Source organism: Protopterus annectens, chromosome 3.part1 (assembly GCF_019279795.1).
Source record: "Protopterus annectens isolate FY-2018-M chromosome 3.part1, PAN1.0, whole genome shotgun sequence".
In the NCBI taxonomy this organism is placed as follows: Eukaryota; Metazoa; Chordata; order Ceratodontiformes; family Protopteridae; genus Protopterus; species Protopterus annectens.
The window spans coordinates 621067468-621089596 of NC_056732.1; positions in this window are offsets into that span (position 1 = coordinate 621067468).

Here is a 22129-nt window from a genome sequence, read left to right on the forward strand (position 1 = left end):
CTGGGTCTTACAGAACTCCACCCATTTCCTGTTATATGATATATATTGGAGTTAGTATTAACCCTTTCATTTACCCAAGAGATGACATTACCTTCTTTAAAATCCTTCAAATCCTTTTGTAATATTTTGCTTTTGGTAGCAGAAAGTCTCTTGTCATAACCAGTAATATTTTTAGATAGCATATCCATTTTATCAAAAACAAGTTCATCTGACTAGGTATTGTTAATTATGTTTTACAACTCAGTGATTTCATTAGATAGTTTTAACTCCTCTGGTCTAAAAAATTCGAAAAGGAGCTGCATATATTTAGCACTGCACTCAAGGTTAAGTAACTGCCAGTGCCTAAGTAGCTCAGGATAAGCTTGCCCATAACTGGGCATGGTGAGAACTCTAAGTCCCCTTGGTGCTATATTAAGGCTCAATGAAGCCTCAAGATGAAAGTGCTGCCACTGCAGGTGCTTAAAACTTATAAAGTGTATTCTCCAGATTTTGATAGTCATCTCTGAAAGCTGCAGATAAATCAGGATTATCTGGAGTCAGTGAAGTTGTCTGCATATGCGTTCCATTAATGGATTAGTTTGAAAGTCCAATAAAGTAGACAAACAATAGTTGTTCCTCCTATTAGATGGCAAATCCATCAAAGGTACAAAGTTGTGCAGCACTAAATATATGCAGCTCCTTATCGAATTTTTTAGACCAGAGGAGGTCGGTGATAAAATGGATGTGCTGTTTGAAAATATTACTGGTTATGACAAGAGACTTTCTGCTACCAAAAACAAAAAATTACAAAGGGATTTGAAGGATTTTAAAGAAGGTAATTTCTTCTCTTGGGTAAATGAAAGGGTTAATACTTACTCCAATATAGAGCATATAACAGGAAATGGGTGGAACTCTGTAAGACCCAGAACTACATTGCATTCAACTGTTTCAGATAAACAAGCAGCATATGCAACCTTACTACAATAAAGGACATATTGATTTTCACTGTGGTGTGGAACCAGATTATTTTTCTTTTTCTCGTATTCTCAATTTTTTGCATCTGATTCCTTATTTGGATCAAGGACTGTTTTCGTTTGGTATATTTTCTTTATCTTTGAACCAAGCATGGCAGGAAATGAAATGGATCGTTTGGACAACTTTGTACCTTCAATGGATTTGCCATCTAATAGGTGGAACAACTATCGTTTGTCTACTTTACTGAATTTTCAAACTAATCCATTACTTAATGGAACTTATATGCAGACAACATCACTGACTCCATATAATCCTGATTTATCTGCAGCTTTCAGAGATGACTATCGCAATCTGGAGCATAAACTTTATAAGTTTAAGTGCCTGCAGTGGAAGCACTTTCATCTTGAGGCTTCATTGAGCCTTAATATAGCACCAAGGGGACTTAGAGTTCTCACCATGCCCAGTTATGGACAAGCGTACCCTGAGCTACTTAGGTGCTGGCAGTTACTTAACCTTGAATGCAGCGCTAAATATATGCAGCTCCTTATCGAATTTTTTAGACCAGAGGAGCTAAATCTATCTAATGAAATCACTGAGTTGCAAAACATAATAAACAATACCTATTCAGATGAACTTGTTGGTGATAAAATGGATGTGCTGTTTGAAAATATTACTGGTTATGATAAGAGACTTTCGGCTAACAAAAACAAAAAATTACAAAGGGATTTGAAGGATTTTAAAGAAGGTAATGTCTTCTCTTGGGCAAATGAAAGGGTTAATACTAATGCCAATATACAGCATATAATAGGAAATGGGCGGAGCTCTGTAAGACCTCGAACTACATTGCATTCAACTGTTTCAGATGAACAAGCAGCATATGCAACCTTACTACAATAAAGGACATATTGATTTTCACTGCTGTGTGGAACCAGATTATTTTTCTTTTTCTTGTATTCTCTGGTTTTTGCATCTGATTCTTTATTTGGCTCAAGGACTGTTTTCGTTTGATAAATAGCATTAATGTTTGGAAGAATACTTAGGAAAGGGGAAGAGGAGGGAGAGAATTAACTGTAAGTAAAACAACATTTTGTTCTTAGTAATATTTTGATAATGCAGGATATAATCTGCATGCTATAAAGTAAGGTTTTATCAGTTATATTCAAATTTAATGGGGGTACTAAAGTAAAAAGATGCTTATGTTTTTTCCCTTTTTTCTCTTTCTCCATGTTTGGTTTTAAGAAATGCAGGCACTGCAATGTTAAAAAAAAAGAAACATTTGGTCAAAAGAGCATGATACAAGCAAAATGTGCTTTTTCTCATTCTTGCATGGGGAATGAGTGGATGAAGGCTCTTGGTTTGATCTAGTCACAAGTTTTAAGAGAAAAACAAATAAAAAAGAACATTGAATATAATAAAGCTTTCCTTTCACAAACAAATATATGCTTGTATGAGCCACTCTGTATCTGGTTCTTATGTATCTATGAAGAAAATTTGATACAAAGCAATACAAACAGAATACTTCATTCTTTCAGTGGCTAGGAGATAATGTTTTCTGAAAGCATTCATGTGTTTTCCCAGTCTGGGAGATCAATAAAGATAAGACAAAACCAGACAGCACACAGTAGAAGAACAGGCTGTACCATGAGTCTTGCATTGATAATCCTCCTTTTAGGTTAATCCAAGTATGTGAGTGTGGCTGTCAGTTTTGGGACAATTGTTCCTATTAGGAGGGTAAAACTTCAAAATTTGAAAATGTACATAGTTTTGTGTGTTATTCTTAAGTTAATAGGTTTTAGGGGTGTATTGGGGGTATATTTGTTTTTTTTTTTGTTTGAGGACCTTCGATAAAACAAAAAGTTTTGTATGATGTGACATAGGCTCAAATGGATAAGATAAGAAACAACTGTATAAAATATCAACCTGACAAACATTAATGTATGCATGTAACACAGAAGCTGGGACTAGATACTTAAAAAAGCTGTTGCACATAAAAGGTGGGAATAATAACCTTTTTTAACTCAACTCTTTCTATATTATCTTTAAATGTTAATGGTCTCACAGATATGTACAAAAAGAAAGACTAGTGAATTATGTTAAAAATGGAGAATGCAAATAGTTATGCTACAGTAGACACATTTGAAAAAACTGAACATGTGAATTTGATAAAGAAATGCTTTCAGGATGGTTATTCAGTGGAATACCTGGAATAAAGGAAAAGAGGCGTACTTATATTAATTGCAAGAGGAGCTCAACTAGTGATAGAAGAGGATAAAAATATAGCAATGGTATATCTGTAGCACTAAGGGGCTACTGGCAAGAGAGAAGGATTATGCTGTTATGTATATATATTCCATCTATAACTGTTATAATGGTGGTTAAGAAAACTCTGGGAGAAATAGTCAGCTTTCAGCAAGGGGTATTACTTATAGGTGGGGACTGAATTTGATTTGCAGCAGTGAAGATCTGTCTGGGGGAGGGGGCCAGAAGGGAAAATATAACAAAGGAGGGTAGATTGTTGAAGACATTTATAAAAATATTTGGCAGAGAAGATGTGAATTCAATAGTAGGGGATAGAGTGGATTTACATATTATTCCCCAAGGTATAAAAACTGTGCTAGGCTGGACAGAACTTACATTTCAAAGGAACATGTGGATTTAATTGAACATTTTGATATGCATCCAAACACTATTTCAGATCAAGCGCCAATAATAACTAAAATAACATTTAAGGGGAATGAAATAAAAATGAGGCACTGGCACTTTTCCAATTATCTGTTGAAAAGAGAGGAGTTTAAGGAATGGGTAGTGGAAATTATTTGGGCGTTATTAGAGAAGATAGAAATTTCTTCTAAAAATATAGCTAGGGAGCAGGATAAAATTATAGTGGAGTTTAAAAATGGAAATAAAAGAAACAGAGATAAGATTAAGAAGTAAAAGAATTATTTAGAGGGACTGACAAATGTTAAAATATTGCAGTATAGGGGGAATTTCATAAAAGAAGAAGAGGAGCAATTGCATAATGCTAAACAGAAAATAAGGGATTACCTTGATAATATGCATGGGTTTAGAAAGATTGCTTTAAGCAACTGTTTTTTTTACAATAAATCCAGAGCACAAAACAAAAACTTTTAGCACAATTACTCAGGTAACAGAAAGTAGAAAGGGTTGTCTGCAAGCTTAGGGAGCATATAACAAGGAAGATAACAAGAAATCATATACAGATACTAGAAATATTTCAGAAATTTTATGAAAGTCTGTATAAAGCAGATGAATATAGAAATCAGGAAAAGGTACAAATGGAAATGTTTATGGAAGAATTAAATATGCCAAGGTTAGAGGTAGATGAGGATCAATTACTAACAGTTAGGATAGGAGGAGATGAGACAAAAATGGTGATGTATAACCAATCCACAGGAAAGCCTCCAGGAATAGATGGCATTCCTGTGGAAGTTTGGGGGCTAGGAGGGCCAACTGATAAAGATCTGAAGGGTTTTGTTTAAATGTATTTTAAACAGGAGGAGAAACATCAACATCCTGGAAGAAAGTGGTGGTGGCTGTAATACCTAAAGAGGGTAAAGACCCATCAGATCCAGCTTCATACAGACCCATGTTAATCCTAAACTATGATTATAAAGTGTTTATGTCTATAATGGCTAAAAGAATGGCAAAGGTGATGCCAAAACTGATAGATATGGATCAATGTGGTTTTGTGGAGGGGAGGCAAACATTTGACAACATTAATAGAATATTGATGATTGAGAGGGAAGCAGAATGTAAGAAAATACCACTGTTATCGGTGGGCCTTGATGCAGACAAAGCATTTGACAAAGCAAACGGGGAGTTTATGAGTAGGGCAATGGAAGTATTTGCATTCCCTGATAAAATTATAAGGTTGATTCGGAAGATATATGAGTAGGCAGAGGTGAAAATTAAAGTGGGTAGGTTCCTCTTTGATAATTTCTCTTTGAGCAGAGGAACCAGGCAGAGGTGTCCTCTTTCCCCTTTGTTATTTGCATTATATTTAGAACCCTTGGCAAAGAAAATAAGGAACTCAGAAATTCAAGGATATAATTGGTATAGTAGTCACGAAAAGCTGGTTCTATTTGCAGATGGTATTATTTTATACCTTATACTAAACTTCTTAAATAGTAAAAGAGGCATCATGTGACTACAGAAAATGTCATTGAAAGTCTGCTTGAATTTGAGAATCTCATTGCTCCTTAAAGACATGGGACAAAGAATATTCCTTTTCAGTCAGATGTAACTAGTGAAGTCAATGAGACATTCAATTAAATTTTCTGTAGTTACATGCTGCATCTTTTACTATTTAAGATGTTTGTCACAGTCATGGTTTTGATGACGTCCCATTAGATTTGGAGGGATGAAAGCGCTTAACCAGTTTGTCTTATTCCTTCTGTTTTATTAAATTATTCTCCTGTAGTTTACACCCTGTGAGTGGATTCCTTCATTTTGTACAAGGGTTGTTGTGTTTTGGTGGATTACACTATCTGAGACATTCCTTCTGGTTTTCCTGGTTTTATATTGGCTGCACAGACACACATTCCTCTGGTATGATTTTATCATTATTTTATACTTGATAAAACAAGAAAATGGCATTTCAGTGTTGTAGGACATTTTGAGGCAGTTTCAGATCTTTGTGGGATACAAAATTAATGAAGATAAAACAAAGGCAATAGCTGTAAATTATGTACCCACACACAAATTCCTTCAATAATATCCATATTTATGGGGACATGATAAAATGAAGTCCTTAGGAAATTAAAAAGATTCTAGCGTGACAGCTAAGGATATGGAGGAAGAGACTAAACAAAATATAATACAAAAAACGCAAAATTAGAAACTATATTTTATGGATATGGATAGGAAAATACAAGCAGTTAAAATGTGTTTAGTCCCTTTAGTTTTATATTTTTATCGACCAGAGGAGAAGTTGTGGATAGCAATTAATAAAGAGCTGTAGGATTTGATCTGGGAGGGGAAGACAGCAAGAGTCAAGTGGGAATAGCTGATTCTTCCAATAGAACAAGGCAGTTTGGGATTACCCAATTTGAAGGGGTATTTCAGAGTTACACTGTTCAGGCTCCAATACATAGTACAAGCAGAAACCTATAATTCAAAGTAGAAAGGGATGATGATGAAACAGAGGGAAGCCTAAGAAACAAGGAGAAACTGGGGGTTTGGATGCAGATCCTTAAGTAGTTTAACAATAACCATACAAAACATTACATTCATAAAGTAGCAGAAAGTATGCTAAGAACTAAGCCAACAAGGGAGTGGAGAAAGGAGATTCTGCCAATATGGATGACTGCAATTATGGATACAGACAATAGGAAAGAAGGGGCTGGAAGTTGTTGGAGAAAACTGGCAAAAGAACCATGGTATTGGAGCAAATAATTAGAAAAGCATAGGTAATAGAATGGGAAGAAGCCAAGAATTTATTTGGACTGCAGGCTAGAGACTGCCTTCCCTGTCAATGCTTGATATTAGAGTATAGGCAAAGAGAAATAAATAGGGGGATCCTAAGTGAAAGACCAGCACTAGTAGAGTTTTTAGTAGAATCTAGAATAGAAGCTGCTGTTAAAAAAGGAATAATTAATTGCGCATATACAATATTGCATGATAAGTATAAGAATCAATCAGAGGAGGTTAGAAAGGATTGAGAAGAGAGATTGGATAAACAATTTACAGAGAAACAATGGAGGGATATATGTACAGTATGTCTCCTAAATATGCAACAGAGTCTAGAAGATTTAAGATCTTTCCTTGAAAGTGTTTACATAGGCATTTTTTACCACAAGTAGACTCCAAAGAACTTTTCCTCAGGTAGACAGCAAATGTTGGAGGTATGATTGGAAGAAAGAGGTGATTGGAAACATATTTTCTAGGAGTGTAATGAGTTGGCAGACTTTAAAGATTCTGAGCAGACTACTCTGTCAGACATACCTTGTTAGCAAATTGGTGTAACTAAGGAAATGATTTTTGAGCTACTAAACAGAATCAGAATTCCCTAGACATAGTAAGGCCTTGCTGGGTCTAATTATGGTGGCTGCCAAAAAGCAATTATTAACAAATGGAAATCAAACTCTAAACTGACTGTACTAGAAGTAGTGAATATTGTAACAGAGATAAAACAACTGGAACTGGGATCTTTAGAAAATGGTAGGAGTAAATTACATAAAAAATAGGAATTGTGGGAACAATATATGCAGAACAGGAATGAGGTTTAATAGAAGGCAGGATTTGAATGAGCTATGTGATGTTTGACTGACAATGACTGGATAGTATATACATGAGTTATAATGTTTGCAACTAAAATTATGTCTATATGTTTTGTGATGTATGTTTGCAACTAAAATTATGTCAATATTGCTTGTTTTCATTCATATAAATGTATGATTACATATGTCAAACATAATAATTTAATGAAGATGTTTCTTGCTTAAAAAATATGAAATTAAGGTCTTATTTAGGAAGTTGTTTCACTCTTGGATGAGAAGAAAATTGAGGTATTTATGGCAAGATGGCTGACAAAGGAGAAAAGAGAGGTCTAATGGAATACAATCCAGCCACTGAAATAAATAAATAAATAAATAAATTAAAATAAATACATAAATAACTGCAAAGAATGGAAGAAATAAGAAGTATACATGAAATTAATCTGGACACTTAATTAACAGTAATGGGAAAATCATACCTGTTAGAGAAATATGAAAGCTCTTTAGCTTCTTGTAAATCATCCACTACTTGAGAAAAAAAATCCTATTCTGTTTATTTTGGGAACAAAGTCACATGAAGTAGTATGCAATCACCAGTGATGGGCAGTGCAAATCATATAAGCTGTCGCTTTTCTTGTTTTTAGAGAGACCTTTTGAATTAAGGGCATGGGCAGTGCCAACCCTTTGGAGTTAGGGAATCTGTCTGTCCAACTAGTGGCCTGGTATGGTTTAGTAACCTGGAAAACTAGACAGCTGGCTAAGAGGGGGTTTAAACCTAGCAAATGGTTAGTAGCTTATATACTTAAAGAAGGAGAGAGTTTCAACTAATGCAGTCTTATTCACTGGTGGAGAAATGGGGGGGGGTCAAGTGTTGCAAAGGTGTGTTGATGCTCTTAAGGTAGTCAGTAGTCTTTATGAGTTGCATGTGCAAGAATCTGAAGCTATACATACAGTGTGTCATAATATACCCAGCCACTAAGAGAACTTACAATGCATGTTAGTATTAAAAAGTCCATAGTAGTTTTAATCACACTGTGGACAGTATGCTCTAACCTCCTTTCTGTATCCCATAACCCACTTAGAAACTAATGTAGAAAGGGGAGCTGGTGTCCTCACTCTGGGATGGGAGTAACCAAAAGGTAATATGGGAACTGAAAACAAAGCAACAATTGACAGCAGATCATTTAATTGCTAAGGAGCAAAGAAAGGAGTTGCTTAGAGACAGATTCCCCTCCCATGGTCTTCTTGAGTGTTCTGGTATCTGGTCTACAGCTAGAAGATTTGAGCACTTCCCTGTGTTATAAAGATTTCTGACAAATCTGTAGAGTGAATAACCATGGTCTAAATACATTATTCATATTATACTAACTGCCAAGATGGTTCTGTTTTTCCTTGCAGATGCAGTAGGTCCTAGAACAACACCAAATGACCTAGTTGCATGGGTTTCTTACAAATCTAATAGAAACCTGTGCTATCTTTATTCTTCATATGCCATACTGTCCTGTTATAATCAGTCATTACCTGTAGAACCCTCTAGAAAGGACAGTTCTTGATTTTTGTAATGGGGATGAGAGTACTATGTCATGAACTCCTTCATGATGTACAACTCCAAATTCTGGGGGGAGGTGCATTTCTCCAGAATTGTCTACGACTCCAGATGAGCTTCCTTACCTTAGACTGAAGTGTCTATCATTAAACATATTGGGGAGGGGGATCATAAGCAGTTTGCTTGTGTACAGTCTATTTAGAAGGAACAGAATTGTTGACAGTCTAAAGCAGAATACTGTACACATGAAACCACCATGCCAGAATCCTTAGTGGATTTATAACAGATTATCGAGTTAGATAGTATTAGGACACAAAACACTGTAACTAAAACACCAACAATTTAAAATGTCAGAAATTTAAACAATTGTTGAGTCTAATATTATGAATGCTCTAAATGCATTGCTTTTGCAGGGGGGGTGTACTATATGCACACCTACAATCAGTAAATATTCTTCCTCGGAAGTTGCACAATCTTAAAAAAGGGGAAAAGTCGAATAAAAAATATAACTAATGTTTTCTTTTAACTCTAAGCAACATATCATTTCAGAGACTCCCGACACATCTTGGTTGATAGTTATGGCAGCTGAGGGTATCACCAGTACTCCTACTTTATTTACACAGAATACCAACAGTGTGGATGCAATTGGGAATCTTACAGCACTAATGGAAGCATTGTCCCAGTGTGTCGAAGACCTCTCCAGAAGACAGGGTGATGTGAATAATTTCACAGGTGATGCTAGCCCGAATTCTAATCAAACGATTGTTAGGAATGACCTTTCTTGTATGGGTAACAACTGGAACCTTCTCCAGGTTCCTTCTCATGTTTCTGGTAGTGGTTCAGTCTTGAATGTATCATTACAGGAAGATGAAAACCAGCTTCATAACAGTCGTGACATTAGAGAACATCATTTCAGTTCTTCTCATGTTTCAATAGAAACGCAACACCCTGCAGTACTCACGGGGCTTATTGGGGTCCCAGAACTTAATGACTGGTTGCATACATCACTGAATTTTAGTGAGCAAAGTAGTGGTTCAAATTTGGGACACCCTGTCTGGGGGAATAACATTGTTGATAATTTGAAAATATTTGACTAAAATATAACAAGCTGCAATTAGAAATTTCATATTTTAAAGACTGCTTATGAAAGTAACTGGTTCCAAAAGGTTTGAGACCATGGCAGTTTCCCACAGGTCTTGAAGCTGACTCAGCTTTTCACCATGATTTAATCAAGTTATTTGACAAGCAGGAGTTAGATTTACTTGAGTTAATGGTGAAGCATTATCACATAATGGCTAAAACTATAGCAAATGAAGTCTCCTCACTGGACAATATAATAAAATCAGACTTGGATTTTGGATGTTACAAGTATGATTACAGTAGAGTTTTCAGTAGTATTGACTGGCATCTTAGCAAACTGAAAACGATTAAATTAAAGAAATTGGAAAGGGATCTTTTTGAGTATGAAAATGTGTCAGCATACCCCTACACTCCTCCATCTCAAGCGTGGAAGCCTATTGGCGGCATGAATGCACACCAGCAGAACCAAAGAGGAACCAGCAGATATGATTTCCCTGAGTCTGTTACACTTGAAGATGATGGATCAGATCAAATTGGATATTCAACAAGTCCCAATGTTCGATAAAGTGAGCGGTTGAGAAACCAAACCAATCAACAACAACAAAATAATACCCAGGGTGCAGTGGCTCAGTCATACAGGCAAAACTTTCATGAACCCAGGTCTGGCAATGAACATTTTCCTCAGTGGAATCAACAACACAAAATGAAGCCTCGCAGAGTGAGCGAATGACAGGGGCAATTCAAATTTCACACTTCTACAAACAAATTGGTAACAACTTTAACTGTATCATTATTAAAATAATGAAGAGGGCTTTAATATTTATAATTATTCCTCCTTTATGGTTGAACTAGAGTTGGTGGAAGTTTTAGCCAAAGGGCTGATGTTTGTTCCTGCCAGTAAGGCGGATTTAGCGAGAACAATATTGGACAAGTTTTTTGTACAGAAAGTTAATTTAGCAATTTTATTAGGAAATCATTTTGCTAATAATATTGAGTTCAGGGTTCCAAGTTTGTATAATCCACCATTGCCCTCTTCTCTGATCTTTGAACCAATTTGTGAGTTAGATTTCCGGGCATTGTACAACAATTCCAATAAAGTGGTCACAACTAATAACTTAAATAGGGCTCAATGGGATGCCTTGAATAATTTGAAATCATCAATGGTCAGAGTGATGAACCCAGATAAAGGGGGTGGGTTAGTATTTATGGATTTGGTTTACTATGAAGATAGAATGAGATGGATTTTAGAAACAGACACTTACCAACACATTTCTTTAAATGAAGTTAACGCAGCACATCAATGTATAAAAATGTACCTAAATGATTTATTTATAGAGGCTAAGACAGATGTTAATTTATTTAATTATTTCACTATGCCTGCACCATTAATACCGGTAATGTTCAGTATTCTGAAAATCCATGAAAATCTTGAAACCCACCCCTAAGACCTATAGTGTATGGTATACAAATATATACAAATGCAAAAGTAATCAATGGCATTTTGAAAAAATATTTAACATCCGAAGACTAAATTTGTAAAGATTCTTGGACATTTTTGGAAAGGATAAATGATTTGTTGTTCACTGACTACAATTTCTTAACCATTGATGTGAAAGATTTGTATATGTCAATACCACATACCCAGGGTATTGAATGGGTTTGTTGTTTATTGAGACAGAAATGTGCACCCCTTTCTGATATATCTTTAGTTGAAGAATTATTGGACATTATCCTTACTAATAATTTTATTATTTTCAAAGGAGACTTTTACTTTCAGAAAACTGGTGTAACAATGGGGTCCCCTTGTGGAACCAGCTTTGCAAATCTAGTAATGGCATTCTGGGAACACGAGTTTTTATTTAAGAACAGTCAAATATGGAATCTAATTTATTTTTTTACTCATTACCTGGGTGATATATTTATTATAATCAATGGGAATAACACAATAGCTTCAGAGTTAATTCAGTATTTTGATACTACTAGAGATTTTTTACAATTTACTTTTAGTTTTCATATTGACATAATTTTGCATTTAGATGCAGAGCTTAGAATGGACCAGATTAATGGTAGATATGTGGCAAATATTTTTAGAAAGAGTACTTATTCAAACTCTTTCTTACATTTTTCTAGTGTCCATCCCTACTTCCAGAAGTGTTCAGTGGTCAAAGGCCAGCTCATTAGAGTGGCAAGGATGGTGTCCTTAGATGAAGAATTTATTTTGAAATGTAAAAATGTGAGGGAGATGTTCCATAGGTGGGGATACCCAGACCCCTTCTTGGACAATTTAATAAGGAAAATTGAGAGCAAATGAACCACTGGTTATTATAAACCAATTTTGGTTAATCAATTTACTGTTAGGTCTAGTTTGGAGGGATCTCCTTATTCTGAAATTTTGGATACTGGTGAGAACAATTTTAGTAGAGGATTTATTACACCATTTATTTTGGACTCTTGGAATTTAAGACAAATTATTAATAAAAACAGGAGCCTCCTTACTGAAGATGTGAATATCATGGAAAAGGTGGAGGAATGTCCCAAACTCATCTTCAGAAGGAGTTTGAACCTCAAACATTTATTGTAGGGGAATGTTATGATTAATTCAAGACATTATGGTATGTTTAAATGCAAAACTTGTTCCTACTGTAATTATATGGATTTAGGAAGGCCCTTTAATATAAATAACAGGAAATTTAATACCACCAAGAGATTTAACTGTAATTAAAAAATGGTGGTTTATTTAGCTAAGTGCCAAGGATGTGCCACCTATTATGTTGGTAAGGCAGAACGTAAGTTCAAGGAGCATGTATATGAACACCTGTACAGCATTAATAGGGGTAAATTTAAAAATGCACTTGCTAAACATATCTCTTTGAATTATGACCATTTCTTTAAATTTCACATGATAGATCAGATCGTCCCTGACCTAAGGGGTGTTCCTAGCACAGATTGGACAGATTAGAATTGTTATGGCAGATATGCTTAAATGCGTATAACTGTCCAGGAATGAATGATTACTGTGCTATTTATTGTTTGTATAAATTGAGAAGCCTGGATACATAAAGTTTATATTCCTAGATTGTACTTTTTAGTATTTGATAATGTGGTGTATATTTTTAAAAAAAGTGGGGAGGATTTTTTGTGTAGTGTCATAACATAATGTGATCTTAATAGGAGGGATATTTAAATGGGGAAGTAATATTTTGTGTTTATCTGATAAAGTTCACATTATTAACTAGATGAAAAGCACTTCATTAAAACTCTTGGACTGATCCCTGTGGATGTCATTACTTTGGATTTTAGTTTAGTTCGTGAATTTTGGTGTATTTTGACAGTTTACATCTTGGTTGATTGATTTTTTTTTTTTTTGTAGTTGTGCATTGAAGTCTCATATAGATTTTATTTAACCATTTATTTAAATTGCAAGCACTTTTTGTTTTAATTTTATCAGGTTCTGTCTTGTATCTTTGTGTGCTGCCATGTAGTAGCAGATCTTTTCTTCTTGGGTACTCTTCTAAAATGATCATTGCCAGTTGGACCTTCCTGGTTTACAGGCAAACAAATGCATAAAACATGATAATAATTATTAAGCTAGTATCAGACACCTGAATTAATATGCAGTGATACAAAACATTGAATACAGATATTTTTTAGCATATTTTCCATCTTTTCAAACAACTAACTCTCATTTCATTTTGCAGTTCAAGCCAAATGCCTGGACTGCATTTCAGATCACATAATGTTTCTTTGTTTGCAAATAAACATTCTCAGAACTGTATATGTTTGAAGGAAAATACACCTGAAAACATTATAACTTGTGTGAAAAAAATCTTGAAATACATGCTCACTGGACTATTCCAGTATACATTTCAAATGGCATGTAAACATTTCAGTATTCCAAACATAGATTAGGGTGGCACATACCTCTCAACTGTCCAGGTTTTTTCAGAATGTCCATATTTTTGCCTTGAATTTTTGGTCTGTTTCTCATTATTTTTTTTTCTTTTTTGGCAAATCACTAAGTATTTTTCATAGAATCAAGTTATTTCTCACATTTCAAACATTTGTTCATATCTCTGGATCCATATGGATTAATTAAGAAGTGTAAATGGCAAATTCTACAACACAAGCTATTTTTCTAGTGGTAGTATTCTTTAGGCTTAGGTATGAAACTAGATTTTATAAGTCACAGCAAACACTGTACCTGTTAGTTTGCAATATTTTGTAAATGACTTACAATATTTCGGCAACCAGTAAAGTTCCACACATACTGTCAGCTGAATTTTGTTCATCCATCTGAGAGCTTTCATGTAAGGCTCAGCAGTTCTGTCTGTACTACTTGGTTGTTGAGTTGTTTAGAATAACATGAAATTTATGATATATAAAGAAATATTATATGAATAAAACTAATATCTCTTTCGCTGCACTAGACAGCAGTCAAATATCAATATGGTTATCTTTGTCTTTGTGTAAAGTTTAAGATGAAATCTTCTTAACACTTTGTATGTGGTGTAGTTTTGGAATTTTTAATGGAAATTTGAACAAACAGTATTTGATGACTAAAGCTGTCAGTAGGATGTAACTGCTGAAACACCTTGAGGTGTCACTCGGCTGCAATGGGTAATCAAAAAAGGAATGGCTGAACTTAGCTTAGCTTTTTATTTATTTTAAATAAAATGAATTATTGGATCATTCAGCAGTAAATGCTACACCCACAGAATTTCATGGTACATTTGGTATGATATGTGATAATGAACTTTATCTGATTAATTACAATATAGTTATCATCTGCATTGAAACAGAACATTTCTTTCCTCTGCAAGTTCTCTGACTGGGTCCCTATTAGAAGAACGAAAGTCCAAAATATCGAACTTTGTAAACAGCGAAAATGCCGAACATCCATGTGTTTTTTTTGAGATCATGGTAGAGTGAAGATCGGGAAATTTACCTTTTCCTCACTGTAGTGCGATCTCGGAGTTGGTATATATAATTAGCGGGGGGTGGGGTGGGGGTGCAGCACCCCACAATAAATGGTTTGATGTCCGGAATTTTTGTTCATATAATATAGACCCCTCTGATTAGTAGATGGAATCTCTACTGGTTTTAAATTGTGAATTATGTGGTACATCTGTCTGCTGTTTCTTTTGAAAATTAATTTAGATTTAGCAGGTTATATTTCCATGCAACAGGTTCTCAGTGTACTAGCCACTTCCCCACAGTTTTGGAAAACCACTTCACCCTGAACACCAGCAAGCTGACTGCAAGTCAGAATAAAAAATAAATAACTTTATTCCTAGTGTGTTTCATCTTATTAAGCCTACTGACTTTGATGACAACATATAGTTAGGAATGATTGTATCCCTGTTGTTACCTTTATGATTGTCCTGTTAAATATGAGCTCTATGCAGCCACTTTTAGAATGTACATGGACATTCTTATTCGCTTATTTTGCTTCTAAAATCCTTATTGAATATATTTTCTCCTTGCTTGATAAATTCTTCATTAACATTGAACCTCATCCAAAATATTGAACATTCTACCTCAACTACACAAATGTTGATCATATTAACAGCAAGCATTTGCTTGAAATTCTTGTTTATGTGGAGGCAAGACCCAAATATCTTTGCTACTTAACAGAATCACCTCTAAAGTCATCAGTGCAAGACAGAAGAGTAAATACTTGTTTTTTGGCACACACACACACACACACACACACACACACACACACACACACACACACACACACACACACACACACACACACACACACACACACACACACACACACACACACCTCAACTATTTGTATTCCTCTTGGATGTGCCAAATGTGAAAAAAAATACCATTCTAAAAGCAAATTCGCATAATTTGAGCACTAGTGTTTATTTTAGTATAAATAACGTATATTATGATGTCAGTCATTTGGGTGTAGTGACATTTGTAGAACGGTATTTTTTCTGCATATGGCTGAATATAGCATATAATGTTAATTCTTTTACTTTTTACACATATCCACAAAAACTCACATTTAGGTAGTTAATTTATTTTGTCTGTGTTCATAAAATGGAATATTATCTGTTTCTATTTTAAGTAAAGAAAAAGTGACTGATATTTCTTTGTGCTTTTACAAAAAAACAAACAAGCAAATAATAAATAATCAAACAAAATAAATAAACAAATTAGCCTTAGGGATTCAGAAATGCCACTTCTATGATCATGTCCAACTAAACACTGTTTACTATGTGTGTACAACCTAAGGCCCACTACGAATGCATGCAGCCAGGCCAATATGTACAATGAGCAGCACCTCATTGGGATCACAGTATGAACCATCAGGAAAATCATGTTAGACCAACCCATGGCCAGAGTAGAATATGGGGAATTGTTGTAAACAATGACTGTGCATGGCCATCCAACGCAGGCTTTGCAAAACTCTGCACACAGATGATAATACTAAGGTGGTGAATTATTGTCGTGAATCAAGGCAAAAGATAAATAAAACATGTCTTTTGGACCATGCTTCTGTGATCTTTAAAATGTACCATTCTTATATTCTTTTGTTATATTTCCTAGAGAATAATTCATTTGATTCTTTCTCTTATAATATCTCTCAATGGATCACTGTTGTTCACTGCCATGCATGCTTCACAATACTACAACATTTAAAACTATCTGATGTATTTGTTATATCAGTAGTTCTTTATGAATGTTCATGTTTTCTGCAGTTTTGTAGGAAAAGATAAACCCCGGGATTCATGAAGCTCGGTGCAAGGATGGTTTTAGCCTTGCACCGAGCATCCTCATTACAGATTGTGCAGCAACCCCATATGAATATTTATGAGGGCGCGCTGCCGTACTCTCGGCGTGCACAGGAAATGTGCGTGAGTGCATGGGGCGTGTTTAAGTGCTCTACAGAGGCAGAAACATTCCCTCAAAGTTGCACAACCTACTATGCTTACTATTAGAGCCCACCTTTAATAGTAAGCAATTAATTCAGTGTTCGTGGATACTGAAATGTATGCTAAGCATACAAGAGTGTCCACGAACACTGAAATTAAATCAAAGTATTAAACACACAAGCACATAGCGGAATGGTGAGGCCTGTCCCTAGAACTTTCACAATTAGATTCCCTGTGTCTCTATTTTACATTTGTATTTCTTCAATATCGAAAGTATAAGTGAAGCGCAGAGTGTTTCCGCATCACTGCCCCCTGCTTAGCATAGCTTACACATCAAAATCATCCAAATAGAGAAAAACATGTGGAATCAATGTTAGCATCAATAGTGTAGTGGTTAGAGCATCTGCCTAATGAACAGGCATGCATGGTTCGAGCCCAACTATAGCACATATCATTTTCCATGTGGAATGTCATTTTGCTGTATAACCTGCATAATAACATGTAAATATGAACTGGAGTACCGCATGAAATGTTTAACTAATGTCATTCAATCAAAGTGGTAGTGTCATAATGAATAAGGCACTAGTAAGCAGGTGTAAGCACAAATAAGCAGTAGTAAACATATATAAGTACCAGTAAGCAAGTCTGAGTGCGCTTGCGTGGGTGTAAGCAGTGCCCAGCATAGGAAATGTATATAATTATGTAGATGTATGTGCATGTGTATGTACAGATATATAAAAAAAATATATATATATATATATATATATATATATATATATATATATCTATGAGGAATGAACGTCGTAACAATAAAGCATACAAAAAGAATGAGAAGGGAATCAACAGCAACTCCAGTATTATTTAGGGCTGTCAGTGTATGTCATACCAAGCTGGGCAGGGGTGAGCAGAGCACTGCTACTCACATCACAGGCAGGATACAACCAGTGGGAGTAACACTGCTGATCTGCTAAGTCTACTACAAACAATCACACGGTAGTCCCTGTTGGGACCACCCAAAAATTGCTAGGACGGTTGGACCTCCGACCATTACACAAGCAAGGGCAGGTATGTTCAAGGACTAAATGGTGGGAGAGCCTGATAATATATGGGTTGGGACAACATACGTGTAGGGCCCCTAATGCTGGGGAGAGGGCAATGTGTGGAGGTATGTCATGGCTGTGATAGCAAATGGAAAATGGATGGTTTGCGTGTATGTCGAACTCGAGTGGGGTGGAGGAACTATGGGCATGAAATTATGGATCCAGGCGTGTCAGGGTTTGATGGCCTGGCTCTAATTGGACCACCTCATGGAGGTCAGCGAGTTCGTTATAAGTATATATGCATACACACATGCATACATCTATATGTAGAAGTACATTCCCTGTAACACATTCTTTCCTTTTGCAGACATAAATAACATGAAAGTGCCCCTACAAACCTCGACAGTAGATAGAATAATAGGTTATGCATAAGAGGGAAGGGACGAAACTGCTAAAACGCAGAAGTGTGTACAATGTTCGAAGTGAGTGCTGTTCTCAAAAAATCAAATGTGAGGACTTTCTCACACATGGAATTAATCCTGTGATCTGCCTGCTAGGGCAACGCTAATCACTAAACCGGTCCTATTTGTAAATAATTTCGATGACCTCATACATTATTAGCTCTCATGTGCAACGTGTGCGTTACCACATAGTCATACCTATTAATTTATTGTAGTGTCATGTTAACGTGAGTAATGATGTAATGAAGTATAGAATCTAATCTTGAAATAAACACATGTGTGTCCCAGGTGGGATAACCCAAAAACTGTGAATAGTGTCCTATTGGTCACTCATTTCACCAATGTTTGTGGACTAAATGTTTCTGTTTGTGGGCTAAATGTTTGGGATGTCTGAGGATACATGGAGTGAGTCAATCCATGGGATGGGTCTACAGGAGTAGGGAGTGGCCAATGTGTACTGGTGTGGATACATCGTGTATCCAACTGGAGAATGGATGACTGCTGTGTTAGTGCAGTGTTGGGGTGGGTGTTTGGGGAACTAGGAGTCATGGGTATATGGTTATATATGCAAATAAAGAAGCAGCAGAGCAATACTGTAGTGGTTAGAGCAGCCACCTAACAAACAGACATTCCCGTTCTGAATCCCACTGTAGCACATACCATTTTCCATTGGTAATCTGTATATGAGCATATTTTGACATCTGTCTGCTGTATAACCTGCATAATAACAATTAAAAGTGAACTGGAGCGAAGTGTCAGTGTCATAATGAATATAGCAGTAGTATGCAGGTTTAAGCATAAATAAGCACCAGTAAGCGTGTAAGCATGTTTAAGTGCATTTACACGGGGGTATGCATTGCCCTACATACATATATATATATATATATATATATATATATATATATATATATATAGTTGCAGACATATATATATATATATATATATATATATATATATATATATATATATGTGTGTGTGTGTGTGTGTGTGTGTGTGCATAGATATACACAGATATACAGCTATGATAGGAAACAGCACACAAGAATGACATATGCTCACAGGCTATGCCAATGGAGGTGAGGGGCCCAAGCAAGAAACATGTAACATGTAGCATGACCTCCCCCCAGCCAGACAGAGGAAACATACACACAAACCCACAAACAATGTAAATAGTCCACTGCTCCCCAGACCACAGGCAGGATACAACCGGGGGGGGGGGCACAGTGCACCCGTGAAATCTAATCTTGGAACAGACAGGAGCGTCCCTTGTGGGATGCCCCAAAAATTGACATATAACCAAAGGAAGCCGATACAATGACCATTCTGGCTGGGGTGTGTACATACCCGGAATAGAAGGGTGGGAAAGCCTGATGACCCATGGGTAGAGACAACGTACGACATGGGTCCAGTGAAGTGGAGAGTGGGTAGCGTGTAGTGGTGTGATCAGATTCGACCTAAGGTAAGGATGGGTGCAGTAGAGGAAGTGTGGGTGGGGGAACTATGGGTAGCTAGTTATGGGTCTAGGTGTCCAGGTGTTGGCTGATGTGGGTCTATACGGACAGCCCCAGAAATGTGAGCAAAAGTGTTCATTGGGCAGAGGTGTCACTCAATGAGCAGCCACACCCACTATGAGTCCCACTGCAGCAAAGTCTAATCTCCATGGCAGAGAACGGACTAACCAGATGTAGATGTATATATGTAGAGGAATGTGTGTGCATATCTACCCATAGTGACATGGAGATATACCTCTCCCTCTCCATAGTACAAATGTATACATACAGAGACAGAATACATATACATACCCACATATAGATATATACATATGCACCTATATGTTGTTAGATATACATAGACAGCAATATATAATTATATACATGTATGCATTCATATACAGATATATCTGTATACAGTAATGTAAATATATATACATATATGTATTTACATATATGTGTGTGTGTGTGTGTGTGTGAATCCGCACATGTAAATAGCTAGGATATGATACAGCAGTTACGAATTACATATGTTCACAGGCCATGCAAATGGGGGTGAGGGGTCCAATCAACAAACGTGTAACACGTAGCATCAGCCACCCCCACTTAGACATGTGAAACATACAAACACGTGATACAAATAAACACACCACTGCTTCCCAGACCACAGGCAAGATACTACCAGTGGGAGAGACCTGCCAGGTCTAATCTTGAAACAAAGACATCAATGTCCTTTGTGGGGCACCCAAAATTACTGATCATTGGAGTCAGTCCTTGTAATGATTCATCAAACCTGGCTGTAGATGTACACAGACCAGTAGGTTGTGGAAGCCTGATAACCCATAGGTCGACACAACGTACAACATGGGTCCTGACACGCGGAGAGTGGGCAGTGTGTATTGGTGTGGTTAAACCCCACCCGCACCCACAGTAAGGATGAGTGCTGTAGAGGAGGGGCAGGTGGGGGAACCTATGGGTATAGGAAACCCAAAAAGACTGAGACAAACTGGAGAACGACAAAATTGAAAACGGAGCTGGAAACAAAGTAATTCAAATCAAGTGCGGACTTCCGAGTAAAATAAAAAGTCTGGTTTAATTGTTTTAAGCGCTTTCGGAAGGTCCCATGCCCTTCCTTCCTCAGAAATAACAGACAAACAAATTCAAACAGAGACACAAGCAGCAGCTCGTATTTAAAGGCAATTAATTAATAAACTAGCTAATTAAACAATTAAACTGTTAAAGACAACACTGTGGTGTCCACTAATATCACATCTAACTAATCTTACAACACATAATAAATATAAAATGTAAAACATATTTCTAAAAATACATTGAAATCATTTTTGAATTCATTCAGTATTAGTGTTTCATGCATTTTGAAACATGCATTTTAAAACCTAAATGGCAATTCTAATATTCTTTTTAATATATTGATATTAAAATTGCTTTTCAAATTAGGGTGTTAAACTCTAATGGTGAGTGAATGCCACTCCACAATAAAAATGGTATTAAATCCATTTAAGAACAATCTAAAACACTCAATCAAAATCAACTTACAACACACTTTACATAGTGACTGAATTAAATTGGACAAGTGTTGGAAGGCATACTGCATAAAACTATCAACTAAAACTATCTTTTTAAGGCCAGGCTATAGATGTTTGTTCATTTAAGCCTGGCTGCAGTCCTTATCTGCCAAAATAATTCTTCCATCTCAAGATGGATTTGCCATGGGCCTATATATGAAGTGACATCTACTTGCTTCAATACTGTAAATCTGAATTTGTGTGTGGGATATTCAATAATGTGACAGGCTAGAGCATTTGATTCATCTTTCTTAATCATAGCGTAGGAATGTTCATAAATACGCTGTTTGAGCTTACGCTCAGTCTTTCCTATGTAGAAAGCGTGACAGTCTGAGCAAGTTGCCACATAAACAATTGCCCTGGTATTACAATTAAATTTACCTCTGACTTTGTATTCAATATTATTAATTTTTACGGAATGTCCTTCTTTGATGAACCCACATTGTCTGCAAAACCCACACCCACATTTTGCCATACCTAAATTGTGGGTATGCAATTATGGGCCTAGGCGTGCAGGTGTTGGCTGGTGCAGTTGTATTAGGACCACCCCGGGGATGTAAGTAATATTCCAAAATGGGCAGAGCTTACGCCCATACCTCTCAGCCCCTAAGAGCAAAACCACTGGACAGAGCATAAACAGTTGGGGGAACAATTGGGGACAGGAAGCACATATTCCACTTACAACCTTAGAAAGCTGATAGAATAATAGGTTTGCATTAGCATGACTCGGCTGAAGGATGTGGGGTCCTAAACCCAATTACTTGTCTGTATTTAATGGTGTCAGTTCCCAGGTATTTTCCAGACAGGTGCAGATTGTAAGAGGAACTCACCAATAGTATG